Source organism: Leguminivora glycinivorella, chromosome 19, assembly GCF_023078275.1.
Source record: "Leguminivora glycinivorella isolate SPB_JAAS2020 chromosome 19, LegGlyc_1.1, whole genome shotgun sequence".
NCBI lineage: Eukaryota > Metazoa > Arthropoda > Insecta > Lepidoptera > Tortricidae > Leguminivora > Leguminivora glycinivorella.
In genome coordinates, this window is record NC_062989.1 from 115,168 (window position 1) to 134,052 (window position 18,885).

At 33.3% G+C, this 18,885-nt stretch overlaps 1 protein-coding gene across 1 annotated transcript in view; it reads right to left on the reverse strand.

The window, feature by feature from the left end:
* LOC125236403 (homeobox protein cut-like) overlaps positions 1-18,077 on the reverse strand; it is a 106,011-nt gene extending 87,934 nt beyond the window's left edge. Inside the window, exon 1 of the mRNA XM_048143193.1 lies at positions 17,699-18,077. The gene's annotated coding sequence lies outside the window, so the exon portion shown is untranslated. The remainder of the gene's footprint in view (positions 1-17,698) is intronic.
* Between the last annotated feature and the right edge of the window lie 808 nt (positions 18,078-18,885).

Below are 18,885 nucleotides of genomic sequence, written 5' to 3' on the forward strand. Positions count from 1 at the left end.
TTCGTATTCGTGATTTTCGTTGTGGTTCTTCGTTTGTGCCCTTTGAGCGTAGCAGTTCTTTAATTGATGGATTTTCGTTGTTGCTTTGTTTTGGTGCGAGTGGTTTTTCGACGTGTGCTAAGTGCTTTGTCGAACAGGCTATTGATTTGCAAACGAAGTCACACGTCATTCGAGTTTTTGTTCGGTTTTTTTTACTTTCTGTTATTGTGCGGACTGGAGGACATTAATGTTTCCTGAAGTTAGCACAAACTTATCATAAGTAAACTCATTAGCAGCAAGTTATGTGATGATCAAAACAAGTTTGAAGCTAAACGAAGCACGTTTCTTAAATATATAAAATATGATTGGGACGTTACCAAAGTTGTGTCGTATTCTGACTATATATTGATTGATCTACCTTATTACAGAAGTCGCCTAGATAAAAGTTGGTATAGGTAAAGGTAATTTATTAAAATTTGATAAGTATACCTAACTAATTACGATCTGTCAAAGTCGTAACGTCCAAAACCGCGTAGGAGGCTCTTACTCCCATAACTCAAACACAACCGTTGACCTTTTCACTTACGCAACCCCGATCGCTATAAACGTCAGCTTAACTGAATTGACGATTTCAATTTTCGAATAACAATCGAATGACACTTTTAACGTGCGGGCATCACGACACTAACCGATTACGAGCGATTATCGATACAATTCGATACGTCGCGTGTTTGTTTTTACTTTATTAAAAGGCAGGTGGCCGGCGTTAAGCCATAGTTTTTATACGCGTGTAAACTTCGTTTTGCTGCTACTGAAAATCGACTACGATTCTAAAGTAATAAGTGTATGGTTGCGTTTTGTTTGTTTATTACTTCCTCGATTAGTTTCGATGTTCTACTTAGTTGCATGCAAGAAAAGTTTGTCTTTTATCAGTTGCTAGCGCCACCTAGTGCGAAATAAGTGTCAACTGTTATTGTTCGTATTTCAACCTCGTTCTTTTTTCAAACTTGAGTGCTTTCTCATAGTGTGACGTAATGAAATATACAGAAGCTTTGACACATGCTTAATATGAACATAAATACATCAGGATACACTCTTGGGGATAATAATTAGAGGATTTATAATCATCCTGGGCTTAAAACAGTGAGATGACATAATTATGTCTTTAAGAGGGAGAGAAAAAAGTTTGTTTATGATCGGTAGCCGGCGAAGAATGTGGGGTGAGGTGGTTATAGATGATTTTAAATGTTTCTAATAGTCTTTCGAGAATATAGCCACCGTTTATAGCAAAAAATAGAACAGTACTATATTTTTTGTGTTGTTATAGGCAAGTAATACCAATAGCATTAAGTAGGATTCCCGGGACCGAAACAAATAAAATTGTTTAAAAATATATAAAAATAACCAAATTTAGGAAAACAAATATGGAACTCTACTAACGTCTTCTAGTTTATTATACCGACTCATTAGCACACAGGTTACACATCGGGAACACAGCTTGTGGTCGTGGGGAGAATTCGCACCCGTTTTTTTAATGAACCATATTTCGGCTTCGACGTTTACACGTTTAGTTTTTGTTGTACTTTTTGTTTGGTTTACAAACTGATGTTGACTTTGTATTTGAACTTGTGATTGCTTTATTTTATTTTATAATACTCGTAAACTTACAGCTGAGAAAACTAGACAAGAAGATTTCAATTTGATATTCTAACAGCCAAAACTATGACTAGGTACAGTAGGTACCTAGTTATATTGGTGTAGATAGCTTAAATGTCCCAATTTGAGAAGCTTCAATTTTTATAGGCAATCGATTGTCCATATAAACCAATAAATAGGTATTAATTTTCTTACATTGTATCATTCAGAAACTACAGTACCTACCTTTCGTTAGCGTCTTAGCTTTCGATATTATGTTCATACACGAAAATGTTCTAAATTTAAACCTGCCCAACTTTTTTAGTTATTTTTTTTCACGTGTTTAAATTATCTTTCTCTTTTTGTAAAAGAATGGTTGCCAAACATTATTGAATATCCGAATTCCATTAACCCTATATTCGACGCATAAAGACGTCTCCCCTTATGAGACAAGACGTATGACACTTTCGGCATTTCCGATGGAGGCGGAACGAAATATGACGTCCGATGGGGAAGTTTTTGTGGCGCTTTGATTTGGGGACATGGTTGAAATTAATGAGAATAAAAACATATTTGTTCATGTACAGAAAGTACCAATATTGTATTGACGTAGAATTTAATTAAAAGTGTACGACTGTTTAATGGATAAGTTCATACAAACAGCGTCAAAACTGGTAGAAATAGAAACTTTGAAAGAATCAGGCACACTTTTAATATGACATTAATATTTACTTCATACGTACCTATTTACGTTGTTACAAAATACCGAATATAAAAATATATTTTGCAGAATGATAATTATCAAAATGATCGATACATGTATTCTAATTACACTGCCCCATCACTAGTAATTACGCCACAAACGTCGTTCCATTTTTAAATAAAAAAGACGTTCTTTTTTCAAATGCTTGAGATAAAATCGAATATTCCCCTTCGTTTCGGCGCACATGTCGATTCTAATGAGTAACGGATTTTAAATTAAGACACACATTTGTAATTCAAAATTAGAATGACTTTTGAAAAATACAGTACTTAGCGTTGTTTTAATCAAACTTTTTAGGGTCACTTGCACCGCCGAAAATGGAGGGTTAACCTCGGGTTAAATCCACCATTTTATATGGAATATGAGTTGACAGCCTAACTAACCCTGAGTTAAGTGGTAGGTGCAAGTGGGCCTAAGTGATTAATGATTCTGAGTAGGTTTAATCCTTCTAGCTTTGTATGACTTATAATTTGAGTAAAACAGTGTCAATATAAACGTCGTATTTTTATAGCAATTTTATTTAAATTTTAATTAAAAAATAGTGCATTACGATACATGTGCGGAAAAGAGGAAGTTCGAAACGAGTGGCCATAAATTAAAACAGATCGATGGGAATCGATACGAGTCGAAAAATGCATTAATGCATTTTGGTTACGTCTCGCTACTTGTAATTAAACTTAGTAATCGCTAACAAGCGTACCAAATAAAATAAAAAAAACTTATAGGTATCACATGCGAGTAGCCGTAATTTAACTATGTTTACATATTAAGAAACCTTGGTAGACTATGACGTTCCATAAAAAATCGTTTCTACTTAATCTGGCTTCAAAGCGATGAAATTCCGTTCTTCAAAGATAATCAATAATGTCACAGTATAGAAATAGTCCTATATAGATCAAAACGCAGTGACAGAGCGGCAGGTGACTCGCGGGGCTATAATTAGTCTGTGACACGATTCGTACTAATACATTATGAAAATGACACTCTATCGCTAGGGCTAGTGGTGATTAACTGGAATATATGTACTAGCTTTTGCCAGCGGCTTCGCTCGCGTTAGAAAGAGACAAAAAGTAGTCTATGTCACTTTCTAACCCTTCAACTATCTCCACTTAAAAAATCACGTCAATTCGTCGCTCCGTTTTACCGTGAAAGACGGACAAACAAACAGACACACGCACTTTTACATTTATAATATTAGTATGGATTTAGACATTTTTATTTTATTTAAGGCTTTCGGTTCGTTATTACTATTAATACTATAATATGGACAGTGGTTATTTTTAAACATAATTTATATTTAATAAGTTAAAGAGAAAGATATAAAGTAAATGAATTGACCGTGACGTCACTCCTCAGTATTTCATACTATACTCTGTCAACCAACTCTGTCAGTAAATAAGAACAAATAAAACTATATGCATCCTTTTCTTTAGGGTGCTAGGGAAAAGGTTACCTATAGTTTTCTTAGTTCTTATTTACTGACAAACTTGTTTGACAGAATATAATTCCATATTAGCAAATCGTTTTGACAGTTCTTCAAAAGAAGCTGATTTGACTAGTAGGAAACTAACCTATTGTACAATATTTGTAGGAACCGAGTTCTAGAAAAGCGCCGCTACTGATAGGTTTCAATGTGAATGGAATGAACGAATAAATATTAAATAAATAAATAAATATTATAGGACATTCTTACACAGATTGACTGAGGCCCACGGTAAGCTCAAGAAGGCTTGTGTTGTGGGTACTCAGACAACGACATACACACATACATAAATACGTAAATACGTATACTTATATACATAGAAAACATCCATGACTCAGGAACAAATATCTGTGCTCATCACACAAATAAATGCCCTTACCGGGATTCGAACCCAGGACCGCGGCTTAGCAGGCAGGGTCACTACCGACTGAGCCAGACCGGTCGTCGGGTGAGGTTTCAAAGTGAATAGAATGAACGAATTGAACAATACTTGTCAATTAAACTGTAAACATAATCTGAACTGACTGAAAACTGACAGAAGTTCTCTTACACAAACACATACACACGTCTAGTAATAATAAACAATAAATTTTCAAACATGTATCGTAACGACCACTTTAAACTATTGAAAATTCAACTTTATTCCTAAGGCGGTATACTTTATATTTCAAACGATGGTGTTTGTGACATATGACGTTGTTAAAATTACAACTGCCAATGCCTCATACATTTTGATACGTTGCCAAAATGCTTCATAATACTATAGTCTGATTATTTAACTGATTTATATTAAGCTTTACGTTAATAATAATAAGGTATATCTATAGTCAGTTAATTTTGATGTTACTGTGCAAGTATAAATGTTGACATTTATTGAAATTGCTTGTATATCGCGAGTCCAGATGTGTGATGTAATGTCAAATTATTATTTAGATATCAAATGTGTAATTTGTACAGAAATGAAATTGTGTACTAATTTGCGTATAGATAAACTAAATTTTGTAGCGGCCATGAAATAAAATATCAGAAAATAGACTGGAAATCAAGAATAAGTACTGTCAACAACACGGCTGTGTAGACAAAGTGCTAAAAATACGTATACAGAAACAGAACTTAATTGCTTGTATATTAAAGTGTGTATACATATTTTCGGTACTTTGTCTGTATTCACAGTTGTTGATTGTACCTATATTTTGATAAATTAATTAAGGTGCATTAGGGTTATTCTCAAAGTCGTCTAATCTCGAAAGTCGCATAAAAGTCACCATTTCCATCATATCAAAATTCCCCTTTCGAAGCATTTCTGTCATTCGGAATTACCCTAATTCACCTTAATTTACTATAATGAAAAAAAAATTAATAAAAAGAATTACCTCTCGGTAAAGATTGGCTTTTACTTTCAATCACTGTCATTGAATATTTAACTATATTCTGTCAAACAAGTTTGTCAGTAAATAAGAACTAAGAAAACTATAGGTAACCTTTTCTCTAGCACCCCAAAAGAAAAGGATACATATAGTTTTCTTTGTTCTTATTTACTGACAGACTTGGTTGACAGAGTATACATAGGTATCGTATTGTCAAATTATCAATATTCAAAAAATAATATAATTTTGTTAATTTGCTTTCGAGTAATTTCATTAGTTTGATATTTTTTCCCTCTAAAGTCACCAGCATCCTTAAGCTTCATTATTTGTTTACCATTGAACGGTTGTTGACCAACGTTAAAAAGCCGATGTGACTCGACTAAAAATTCAATAGAAACAATAAACAGTGGCAAACAAACCCTTTACCCAAAAAACGACACAAAATCCAATTCGGCTTATTTGAACACATGTGGCAAAAAAAAACAATCGATCTCTTTCTATTTATACAGCTATCTCATTCTATCGAAACATGTGCGACCCGAATGTTAATCGACAGTCGCCAGTCAGATATATCGGAGCGGACAAGGTGTTCAGAAATATCTAACACGCTTCTATTGTAAAGGCTTGTCTACATATATTGCGCGCCTCGGCCGTTTAGATATATCCGATGGCGCCTGGAGGATCTTTTATTTTTTTTAAAGCAGTTCTTGAGCTCAGATTTGGTGGAATCGGTTGGGTGTGAGAGGTCGAGTCGTTTTGGTATCGAGTGATCGGTAGCTGGAATCGATTTGTTTCGATTATGGCCATGTGGGAATGATTTTGATGAAGTTTTTAATGAAATTATTAAGTATTAATGAACGGTTTGGTGCCGAAAAGGTATTTGAATGACTGAGAAAAGTTACAAAAAAAATCTATATGAATACCTAATGAAGAAAATTCTGAAATCATGTAGGTATCTTTAAAACGGAATGTTTGGTCAAACAATTAGGTATACATTATGGCGTCAAATGACACAAACATATATTATTTACAATTAATGTCGGGCCAACCAGACGAGTCTTAGAACCTACACATCCAGTAAAGACACTTTCTCCTTCACTAGCACGGAAACACGTGTTTTATCCTTTATCCACTAGCGGATAAAGTAATTTGACCTTGCATAAAATATAGAAAGTAAAATTTTCTGCTTCGAAATTGATAAAAGTGGGTGAATCTAGGAATGAAGATGATTTACCAGTTTTACGCTGTACTTTTTTTGCGTTATACTTGCTTTTTTGTGTGTGAGGAAATGTTTTGTGTTAGACACGGGTGCAAATGTATATTACTTTAAAATATAACTTTGCAACTTTTCAGTATTTTTCGTGCAAACTTAAGTACTTAAACCATGAAGCTTTTTTAAAGCTTTATGCTAAAAAAACTATTTAATATCTCCACATTCTCGAAAGATCTACAAAACACTATAGTAGATCAGCAGTATCAGCACACTCGGTCACGTGAGTCCATTGAGTAAGCGACACCATCAATTGATTGGCCGTTATGAATTGTTTATGTTAGCAATACTTTGATATACTACACCGTGTGGTTTAAGGCATAAGCGTGGGCGGGGAAAAAATAGTTTTCTGTACAGATGGTGTTTTTTAACCCCCGACGCAAAAACGAAGGGGTGTTATAAGTTTGACGTGACTGTCTGTCTGTGTGTGTCTGTCTGTGGCATAGTAGCTCCCGAACGGATGAACTGATTTATATTTAGTTTTTAGGGTTCCGTAGTCAACTAGGAACCCTTATAGTTTCGCCATGTCTGTCTGTCCGTCCGTCCGTCCGTCCGTCCGTCCGTCCGCGGATAATCTCAGTAACCGTTAGCACTAGAAAGCTGAAATTTGGTACCAATATGTAAATCAATCACGCCAACAAAGTGCAAAAATAAAAAATGGAAAAAAATGTTTTATTAGGGTACCCCCCCTACATGTAAAGTGGGGGCTGATATTTTTTTTCAATCCAATCCCAACGTGTGATATATTGTTGGATAGGTATTTAAAAATGAATAAGGGTTTACTAAGATCGTTTTTTGGTAATATTAATATTTTCGGAAATAATCTCTCGTAAAGGAAAAAAAAGTGCGTCCCCCCCCTTCTAACTTTTGAACCATATGTTTAAAAAATATGAAAAAAATCACAAAAGTAGAACTTTATAAATACTTTCTAGGAAAATTGTTTTGAACTTGATAGGTTTAGTAGTTTTTTAGAAAAATACGGAAAACTACGGAACCCTACACTGAGCGTGGCCCGACACGCTCTTGGCCGGTTTTTTTTTGTTTTAAAGCTGAGTTAGTCGGGAGTGTTCTTAGCCATGTTTCATGAAAATCGGTCCACTATGTCGGGGGTTTCTTCAAAATTTTAATTTTGTGCTTAGGTTATTTCCACGTTAGTTCGCAAAGCAGTACATCTCTTGTCTGGTTGAAACTTCAAGGAGCCATATGTAAAAGATGTACGATACACCGTACACTTTGCTCTTATTTATCGCCACTCGTTTATCGATTTTTTTTTATATATACATACGGGTTTAAACTCACCCCATTGTTATAGTACCTATATTACAATACAAGAGCGACGAAGAGAAAACACATTCGGTCGTGCTTGAATTTGAATTAATCGTCATTAGCTTCAAATGACTTATTTGCAATAATGTATCATACATCATACAATATTTCACAGTAGGTACATAAAGGCTGGTCCTACAGATACGGAAAGTGTTCTTTGCCGTACGAGTGCGGAAAATTATCGCTAAGGTGCATTAGGGTAATTCCGAAAGTCGTCTAATTACGAAAGTCGTACATAAAAATCACCATTATTTCCATCATATCAAGACTCCCCTTTCGGAATTACCAGAGCATTTCTGTCATTCGGAATTACCCTAATGCACCTTATATGTATTGTAGCAATTCCAACGTTTAGTGCGAAAATTAGGAATTTCTCGTAATACTTGCTGAGGGTCTCTATTGGTTCCCATAATTTTTTTAGTCCGATTTTTACAATCCATAACGTTGTTAGTCATAATTTTTAATAGTCATATTATCATTAGTCATAAAGTTGAATGTCAGAAATTGGAGGTCAGATTTTTGCAAGTCATCATTATTGTTAGTCATAAACATTGTTTGGCATAATAATCAAATTGCATTTTGTATTATGGACATAATGTTGAAAGCAATAAACATGTTTGTCATAATTGTCGTAAAGTATATTTTCGCAAGTAATAATGATTACTGTCCACATTAACTTTAATCATAACATTCAATGGGATCTATATTATTTTTCATTAAGTTTGAAGTCATAATGTTTGTTCGTGTTCACTATCGTTAGTCATAATTTAGTTTTTCACAGAAGATACTTTTTTGGGGTTCCGTAGTCAACTGTCTGTCTGTCTGGTACACACAAGGTAACTAACGAACCTACCCGAGAAATGAAAATTTTCTCGTTGGGCTCACTGATTTTCCCGCCATTTCGTCTTTTACATGTTATGTGTTTAATTTTTTCATGTCGCTTTTAAGAATATTAGGCCCCGCCAGCGATTCGACGGAGCCCCGCTATGCGGGTCTCCTATTTTTGCTCTGAATGACACAAGGTAACTAACGAACCTACCCGAGAAATGAAAATTTTCTCGTTGGGCTCACTGATTTTCCCGCCATTTCGTCTTTTACATGTTATGTGTTTTATTTTTTCATGTTGCTTTTAAAAGTATTAGGCCCCGCCAGCGATTCGACGGAGCCTCGCTATGCGGGGCTCCTATTTTTGCTCTGAATGACACAAGGTAACTAGCGAATCTAGCTGAGAAATGAGGATTAAAATACTCAATGAGCTCACTGATTTTCCCGCCATTTCTTCCTTTGCATGCTGATTTTTGTAGTATTCGGCTTCGTCAACGAGTAGAAGGGGGCAGGGGTCCTATTTCCGTTCTAATGGACGCGAGGTAAATGCGGACTACCAATAATGTGCAATAAAGTCATAAGGTATAATGTATCGATTGTCCACATTTTCGTTAGTCATAATTTGGTTTTTCTCAAAAACGCGTAACTTTTCTGGATTGCCATAAAACAAACCTAACCTAACCTATCTATAGGTGACCCTAATGAAACCGTTTCAGAATTATGACTAATGATAATCTGGCTAACAAAGGGATCCGTTTTAAATGTTATATTCATCAACTTTCTTGATTCTAAGATTATAGTATTCTATAGTATTCTATAATATTAACAAAGATTATGACTTATGAGGTTTATGCCTTAAAACTGTATGCAGAACAATCAGTAGGGCTTCAAAAAATATGCCTAGTAATATTTCTGGATAATTATTGTTATGCCTTTCAATTTTATACTCATCAACTTTATGACTTTTAAGGTTATGGCATCCAATATTATGGGTTGTTAATGTTAGTACCATTAAGCATTATTCGTAACAAAAATTATGACTAGTGATGTTTATGACCACAAAATATATGAATAACAACTTATGACTAACGAAATTCTGACCAAAAAGTTTATGGGAAAGAAAGGGGTCCCACTTGCTGACGTTCGACTTTCCCGCTGCATCTTATCAATTGCACCAAAAAACGAACTATTATTCCCAACCATCTCAACTCTACACCTTACTACAAATACATACAGTTCAAAATCCAGTACGCCTACCGTGAGAAAATATGCCAAAGACTCATTTTAGCCGATAAGGATAGTAACTTGAGACGGTTTTTTCGCTTGATAGTGTTTTTAATATTTTCTTGGAAATTGTAGGCATAAACAAGGCGGTAATTATGGTTCGACTTCCTTTGAGATAAATATTAACTGTCAATGGTATTTCCGATGGGACGGGTTCAACCTTCATATGTTTATGAAAAGAGTGCATTACAATCTTAAGATCAGCAACGAATTTTCAACCCCTTAGGTTAAAGGGGTCCATTTGTGATAGTAATTGCTTACGGTTAGGGGATTTGTTTGCATCTTATATCATATTAATTATAAGCCATATCACGAAAAGTCGAATCGTTAACAAAATTTAGGTAATTTATTCAAGCAATTCTGAAATTATACACACATAACACACACATGGGTAATCATACACACATGGGTAGGGTAGGCAGAGCACATGAAACTGTAAGTTTTAGTGTCACTCTTGTCAAATTAAGGGGTTAACAGAAAACTTAAAATATACTTTTTTATTATTAAGCAAAAAGTATATTTTTTTAGTTTTCTCAAATTAAAATAAAATCTTTTTATTTTTCTCAAATTGATTAAATAATTACAGGGAATATAATAACAATATGTATTACAATTATGCTATAACAGTAAAAACAAATAGTTTTTCGGAAATTATGTGGGAAATGTCATTTGCCAGTCGCTTTTCGGTGAAGGAAAAGATTGTGGAGAAATCGGACTAATCCCAATGAATCCAAGTTACTCTTCAGGTTGGAAGGTTAAATGGCAGTCGATTTTGTAAAACTATTGCCTAAGTCAAATCTTGGGATTAGTTGTCAAAGCGGATACCAGGCTTCGCTGAGCCTGTCATTCATGACAGGATAATTCAAGGAGGATGATCATATGCTGCAACTGTAATGCAGCTGCAGTAGATATCCAAAAAAAACTGTTATCTGTCTTTTTGTACGTATCTATCTGTTAAGCATATCGTCACTACTTTAAAAAAATCTCGTATCTCACGCTGTTCCTCAAAGTTAAAACGCAGTAAGTCTATATGCATTCCATACATACTTACTACAATTTTCTTTTCATTGACAGACGAAGATACAAGTTTTTTTTAAAAGTAGTGACGATATGAGGTATACCTCTATAAGTACTTATTACTTATATAATCTGCACTTGTTATGACTTGAAAGTGTTGACTTTGTGTTTTTTTATTATTGCTTGTCATCTACTATTGATTAGGTATAGGTATAAATTAATCATTTATAGTTATAACTACAAAATATTACATAATAATGTAACCAAACCGCGATATTTGATTTTCATCAATACAAGTGTCCAATTTATAAATGAGTTTGGAATGTGGGGCTCCGATGAGGTTTTATAGTAAACTTGACATAAAAACCTGGAAAAATATAAATGATGTAATATATTATTAGGTCAATTACATTATTATAATGATACGGAATAGAGTGACGTAATGATAAATCACATAAGTGCACATGTGACGTAATATTAAAAATGCAGAAACGCGTTAATTATTATAGTTGTTGTCAAGCTATAAGATACCTGAATAAATACATATTATGGAATACTTTTAAGGCTTGTGTTGTTGATACTAAGCATCGATAATCGACCATTATACATAATATATGTTAATTTAGGGTGAATTTCTGAATGTAGATTAGAAAGAACATAATTATTATTTTTTTTTTTTAATAGGTTTTTTAGAAAAAAATATTGCAAAGAGATTTGAAGTCATTAACTTGGTTACTTTTAAATGTCTTAATTACGTTTAAGTATATGATTTCAGAAAATAAGATAAAGAATAAAAAAAAATATATGAACATTGAACATGTAACAGTAACCGACGTATTTACTTTTTATTATAATTTTCCTTAAAAAATATGTAACTCTATTTTTACGTTGCAATATCAATAAAGAGTTTAGTAGTAGCCTATCTACTTATATCTGTGCCGTACTTGAAAGTATATCTTATACCTTTATTTATTTATTTATATTTGTATATATATACCGACTATCTCGGAAACCGCTCTAACAATTTCGCTGAAATTTGTTATGTGCGGTTTTCGGGGGTGAAAAAATTGATCTAGCGTGGCCTTAGATCCCGGAAAACACGAATTTTCGAGTTTTCATGCGTTTATCTTTCGCGTTAGTAAACGTAAAATATGATCGTTAATTTCGCCGACCACGCGTCGGCTCCGCGTAGCTCAGTCGTACGAGGTCGGTCTAATGTTCGCAGACCGATCGCAGGTGTCAGGGTTTCGTATCCCGGCTGGAAATTAAGTATTTTTTTTGTATTTATAAGAGTTTTTTTTTATCTAAAGACGTGATACAATAAAATAGAACCGTCGCCCAGATATTAGTAATATAATACAGTTATAACTAAAGTGCGTTCCATCTTCCTCTAAACCTGACCCGCCGGATGTTGACGTAATTCTTATCTTATATTATATGCGAATCTGACCGATATACACCGGCATACTATGACTAATAATAATGAGATAAAGATTATAAAGCAGATATTATGAACGCATTGATATCTAGGTTTGTATCATAGTTTGAGTTTAAGTTTCTATAATCAGTACCTATCAGATATATCAAAACGGCAGAGGCACTCACAAATAACTAAAAAAGTTTCTAATTTCTATTTTTCATGTTTTGACACTTCTGAAATTTTAACTTTCTAATTTTTGTTAATTTTTTTTTTGCAACATAATGTATTTGATTTTATTAGCTTTTCATAGGAGTTTATTTTTTTAAATTTATGATGTGATCATTTTATTTATTGTTGTATAACTTTAAAACTTGTGCAATTTATTGATTAATTATTAGAACCACTTATTCATTAGCTTTTTTCTGAAATGGTTGTTACTTTGGAACCTGTTGGTGAACCTTAAATAAAATAATTAAAATTATTATCATGTACGACCGTTGTCTGAGTCTGTGTTTTCTATTAACAACGTCTATGATCGTTAAATTGAAATATGGTCGCTGTAAAACGTATTTGTGTAAAAACGATCAAGTCCGTTTCAGTCCAGTAGTTCCATTATTTATTGTATGCTGTAAAATATTAGCAAAAAAAGATTTAGGCCGGGTATCGAACCCGATCACTTTTTTTTACTTAGCAGTCTATCTACACGTTTTTAATATTTTAAGAAAAGAAAGCCATCACCTATATTTTTTCACTAGGTATGGTGACTTATTTTATGCAATTTTTTTATTAATGTTACTCTCAAAGGCAAAAACTGGATCTTTCATTGTGTTTTGTAGATATTATGTAGGTGATGTAGTGTTAATTTTTTTCAGTTTCAACGAATTTTATTAAATATAATTTTAATATTAATTTGTGATTTATTAATTAAGGTTCAATTTATATTTCCTCCTTATTCTCTCGTAATTAAAATATCGAAAAAGACTAAATAGGTTCTTATGAAATTTAAGTACAGTCATATTTGTTTATTTATGTAAAAAATCAACGTTAGCATGTAACATAGCCTACATTAACATCTTACTAACTACACTTATTTGCCTCAGATAAAAAGTTCCGAAGATCACACATCGCGCGTCGTGCGAACACTTTTTGCGGCACATACTCAAATAATTAACCATTGTATGATTAGGCTAATAATGCTAATCGCATTATTCTGAAAACTATCGGTTTGTACGTGTCACGCATTCTCTCTCAGTCATCGACTACTTAACAATAGAATATTACCGTATTGGTCGTACTTACGTAACTAGCATTTGCCCGCGGGTTTACTCAGAGATTGAATTTACTAAGCTATTTTTGTTTTGTATAAAATATTAATAATCTTTCTGAAGCAACACTACTTAAATTACTCAATAATGTAACGTGCTTACATTATAGAAAATATACTACATAGTTTTTATTTTTATTTTTGGCAAATACTACGTTATAGTTTTTTATTTATGGCAAAATAAAAAAAGTTGAAAGGATAAAATAATTATTGAAAAGTAAAATGCCAAATTGTGTAAGTTACTTGTAAAATAGAAACGGATTTATACAAACATTAAAATTATAATAATATTTTATAGTTTTGTTATGATAGTAATGATTTGTATTTATTTGAAGTATACAGCTATAAGTACGTATAGATATACAAACCTACATATATATATTTTTTTCTTAATTATAAATGGGCTTACTCTTGACCACAGACTAGCCTAAGGCAAAGACGTGGCCTAAGATGGAGTGAGCTCGTCCAGAAGATGCCTGTTCATATTAGCTACATTCTACTACTACCACCTACTACTAGGTACTAACTACTAACAACAATAAATAAATATATTTCTAAATATTTCTTGCCTTCTACAAACTCAATCAAATTCATATTTCAAGCCATTTAATAAACAAACTGCATTTAAACTGTTTTAAAATAAACCTCAGCGTTCAGTTCAGGCTATTAATAGAACAGACATGCATACACTCCGTATTAGTAGTAGTAAAACATGCAACAATACAAGTCGCACGGTATTAAAGACTATTAGGAACGTTATCGATCTCTGTAGCAGATTAAATGTAGGGTAAATGCACCTTTAGCGGACATTTCTTCTTTTTTTGTTTTATAAAAAGGAGAAAAAAAAAGAAATTATAGGAACCTGGCAAAATATCGACTTTATTCTTGAAACTATTGTTAAACCAAATAACCTGTTCGTTATTGGGATATTTCGTTGTAGATAAGTACATGAGTATAAAACAAATTGTTTTTATATCTAATCTAATTTAAGAACTTGTCCAAAAGCTTTTGTTTTCATTGAAAAAAAAAAGTACATGCATAGGTACTTGGCTTAATTGTTTGTTCTCACTTTTCATATTTTTGTAAACTAAAAATACGATATTTATGTACATTAAAAATAATTATCGGCCATAAGAACCGGTTGAACTCAATAGACGATTAATTGCAAATTAAATTAATTATACACTTTTTTTATCGTCACGCAAATTTATGTCACGATCAAACTTTTTATAATCGACAGACGCAAAGGGTGAAAAATTGTGTTGAATTTTTTATCGCAGTTTTTATCGTTATAAATACACGTTAATTGAAGCGGAGTATTTATGCGAATTTAATAGATGTTAATTAAGGTGCGAGACAACGATAGTGGAAAGAGGAATCGAACCCACTATTTTAAGAATTACAATGATAATTGATAAGATTTTCGTAAATGGCATATGCAAAAAAAAATGGCGAAAAAAAACATAAGTACTTATCTCATTTAAAATATTTTTTTAAATGAGATAAGTACTTTTGTTTTATTTCGCCATTTTTTGATTAAAAAACAAACGTGCATACCAATAGGCCAGGTGTTTTTCCGCCAAGAAACAACAAAGACGAAAAACAAACAAAATAAATGTACCTCTATAGGCTAACATTTAACTACAATTACTACGATTCCTATTACTAAAAATAATAAAAATAAATGTCTCACTACAAATTACAAGCCAAAAAACAAAAGGATTATCAGTTGTCCTAATATGTCCAAAGCACTTGAGAAGTTCGCTAGTTCCCGAAGTTGAGGTCAAGTCTCCCCAGCGCCACCTGTGCGGGGCCCATTACACTAAGTACAAGGGACTGCGTGCTTTGGAATTGTAAGTGTTATCTGTGATATTTTTCTTGTTTTTCCTTTTTTTATGACTTTTTTTTTACATGTCTGAGAGATATCGATTTTATGAGTGAATAATTTTTTGTGACCTATAATAATTCTTTTTGGAATTATGACTGTTACCTGTGATAATTTTCTTGTTTTTTTTTTGTACTTATCAGGAAAAGTTTTTTGTACAGAAATCTGATATGATATCGATTTTATGACTGAAAAATTGTGACCTAGACAATAATTGTTTTTGCTTTTCTTTACACGCCATTTATACCCACTGTACCCATATTTATTCAAAGTGTTTGCTACGACGAGCTAGGTAGGTACTATTTACGTCTTAGAATAAAATAAGTTTTTATTTGTAAAATAATAGGTGTGTAGTTTAATTATTTAAATAAAATACAATAAAACTTTGACCTACTTAGAAAATTATGATACCTTTGGTAACTACGAGAAGATAAATTAAAATTGCATAAAAACACAAGAATTCTTGAGTCGGAACTATGTTGATCATCCCAGCTTCTGATTTATTTATGTTATACAAGTGTGGAACGCAGAACGTGAACCCAAACAAACGCGGACTCAATAAAAAAATAAACAAAACAGTTTTGAGTATATTTTGTGAGTCACAGTAAACGGTGCCGGTGTACATTTTATTTCAAGGTATCTAAGTAATAAGCGGTCTTATTTGAAAATATAAGTAGTATTTTACCCGGCTAGCATTGATTTATGTAATTCTTTTTTGTTTACAACTTGCGTTTTGCAATCACAAATTGAATTTTACTTTATATTTCTATTTTAATTTATTTAAATCGATGACACACCTGAGAGTTTTATAAAATTATTCTTACATGATTGACCTACTTACTATAAGACAACTTACGAATATTTTTCTACATAATACCGCTATTGTATTGATTTATTTTATATTATTTTATTACCTTTAGGTACTCGTTCATTGTGTATCAAATGATTCTTAAAACAATGAGATAAATACCGAGTTTTGTTCAACATTCTAAAATTATTTTTTTAAGGTTACAAATACAAACACATAGTAGTTACGAAGCCCCATTTGTCTAAGTAGCAACAAAATATTTACAAATCAGACATATCTTTCCATATATAGATGTGCAACTATGTGTATAATTATTACATTTACATTATTATATATATATTTTTTTCTATTTCTACATTATAGTATTTCAAGTGCAATATGTACGAGTATATATTCTAATAAACATACATTTCCGTAATCAAACATTTCTTTCCATGAAGGTATACATAGATTTCCAACCATCTACCTGATATAGGTATTTAATGATAACTTCTACATTGTATTTCTCTTTTTTCTACTTCTACATTCAAGCATTTCAAGTGCAATAACGGATTGGCACATTGTTCAATTGAGTGCGAATATCTGTGGAATACCAAAAATGCCGGTGGATTAGGGTAAACGCACCGGTAAGCGGTTCGACACCGATCAATCACGGCCCGCTCCGCCGAGCCGCCGCCGCTTGGCAAAAATGCGGTAATTGAGCTAAATTATTTGGAATGATTTAAACGATTGATTTTGTTAGTGGTGTACTTATGATTGGTTTGAGAGAGATTTTACTATTTTTCCGGTTATTTGGAAATAGCAGAATTCGGATTAAAGTAAAATTAGATTTTTCCGGCTTGATAATAATCATAATAAGTGATACACTATTTTGGTTCCTTTGCTGGTAAATATTACAAGTACCTAAAGATCTTTATGGTAATTTAGTCTAAGTACATTTTTTATATTTTCTTGTTTTTTTTTTCAATTTTTATATTCATAACCTACTTAAATATTTAGTTCAATCACCTACAAATCTGTAAAGATTTTTTTTTGTACAATCAATTTGAAAATATGTTTTGTAGAGTTCCAACTAGAATATTGTTTCTGTCTTATTAGACTGTTGCAAAATCGAGTTTGATGAAATTCTGCAATCAGATTTTTATAGGTGTCTATTACCTATAAGTACTTAAGACCTAAACACTTAGCACAATTTTCCGAATCCGAGTTGAAATTTTTATTGTTAATTATTTGGCTTGATCCATTTGGAAAAATATCACAGATTTCCTACACTTCACAAGACATCACCAACAATCTACAAACTAACACTTACATTAGTGTCAAGTCAGGTGTTGTTATCACTTAGAAAACACCACCATATGTCCACATATCACCATGTTTTATGTCAATAAAATCACAGGACAATATAGAGTCCGAAAAACAGTTGTTCCCACACTTAGTCTGATTCAAAACACTGTTCATATACGCCCAAAAATAAAGCGTGAAAACAAAAACAACACAAAGTACACAATCAAGTTCACTTGTTTCGGCGCGCGAAAAATGATAAAAAAATAATCGGTGCACAAATTATCGATAGTTGACGATCACGATTGATTAATCGGAAGGTTCGATCCGATTAGTTGTTACGTAAGTCGCGGGCACGGCGCTGGACGTGCGCTCGCGGTCGGCGCGGGGCTCGACTGCAGTGCGATCCTTCGGCCGAGCGAAGCCCCTCCAACTGTGCGCATCTGAGGCTCACTCCTTGACGCGGCCCCGCCCAGTGGGACGCCACTCGGCAGCTAAGATGACTATCAACCTCCTTGTCCCCCTTCCTCCAAAACCCTACCTCCATCCCGCTCCCGCGCGGCGACAGAGGGGCGCGCCAATGGCATCGGTTCGCCGATTCGAGTCGAGACGATGAATCGAGATGTGTACTTAGGTATCGCTGCAAGTCCTTTTGTTGTAGTCGATAATAGGATGCGCTTTTTTTGCGGCGCGATCGACTCCTTGGACGGCCACTATTTACATTGTATCGGGATGTTTACATCCACTTAGCTCGTAAATGGGACGTTGGGAACGCTAACCGCTTACTTTTTATGTTATAAAAACACGCGGATAAAATTTCCTAACCTAAAAATTAAAAAAAAAATATTTTTACTCCATTCTACTTAGCCTTTTCGAATGCATTGTATAAGTATTGATTAGATAGTAGATGCAATATTCACCTTGAAAGGGAAATGCAGGGGTAAGACGGCAGGGTGGCTGAACGGAGGGCGCGATGTAGGTCAGTTTTTGTTTCGCTCGCGTCGATCCGAAATTCGGTTACTAGGGTTCGCGATCTCTGGCTAGGGTCCATTATCAGGTGTCTTACCTTATTGAAACTTAGGTTTTAGTGATTGGGTGGGTTTGTATGGTTGTATTTTTTGTTTAATTTAATATTATAATTTTTTTATCTGTCCGTTAATTTGAGATAAATGTTGGTTTAATTATATTTTATAATGTCAAAAAATATTTTCGTTT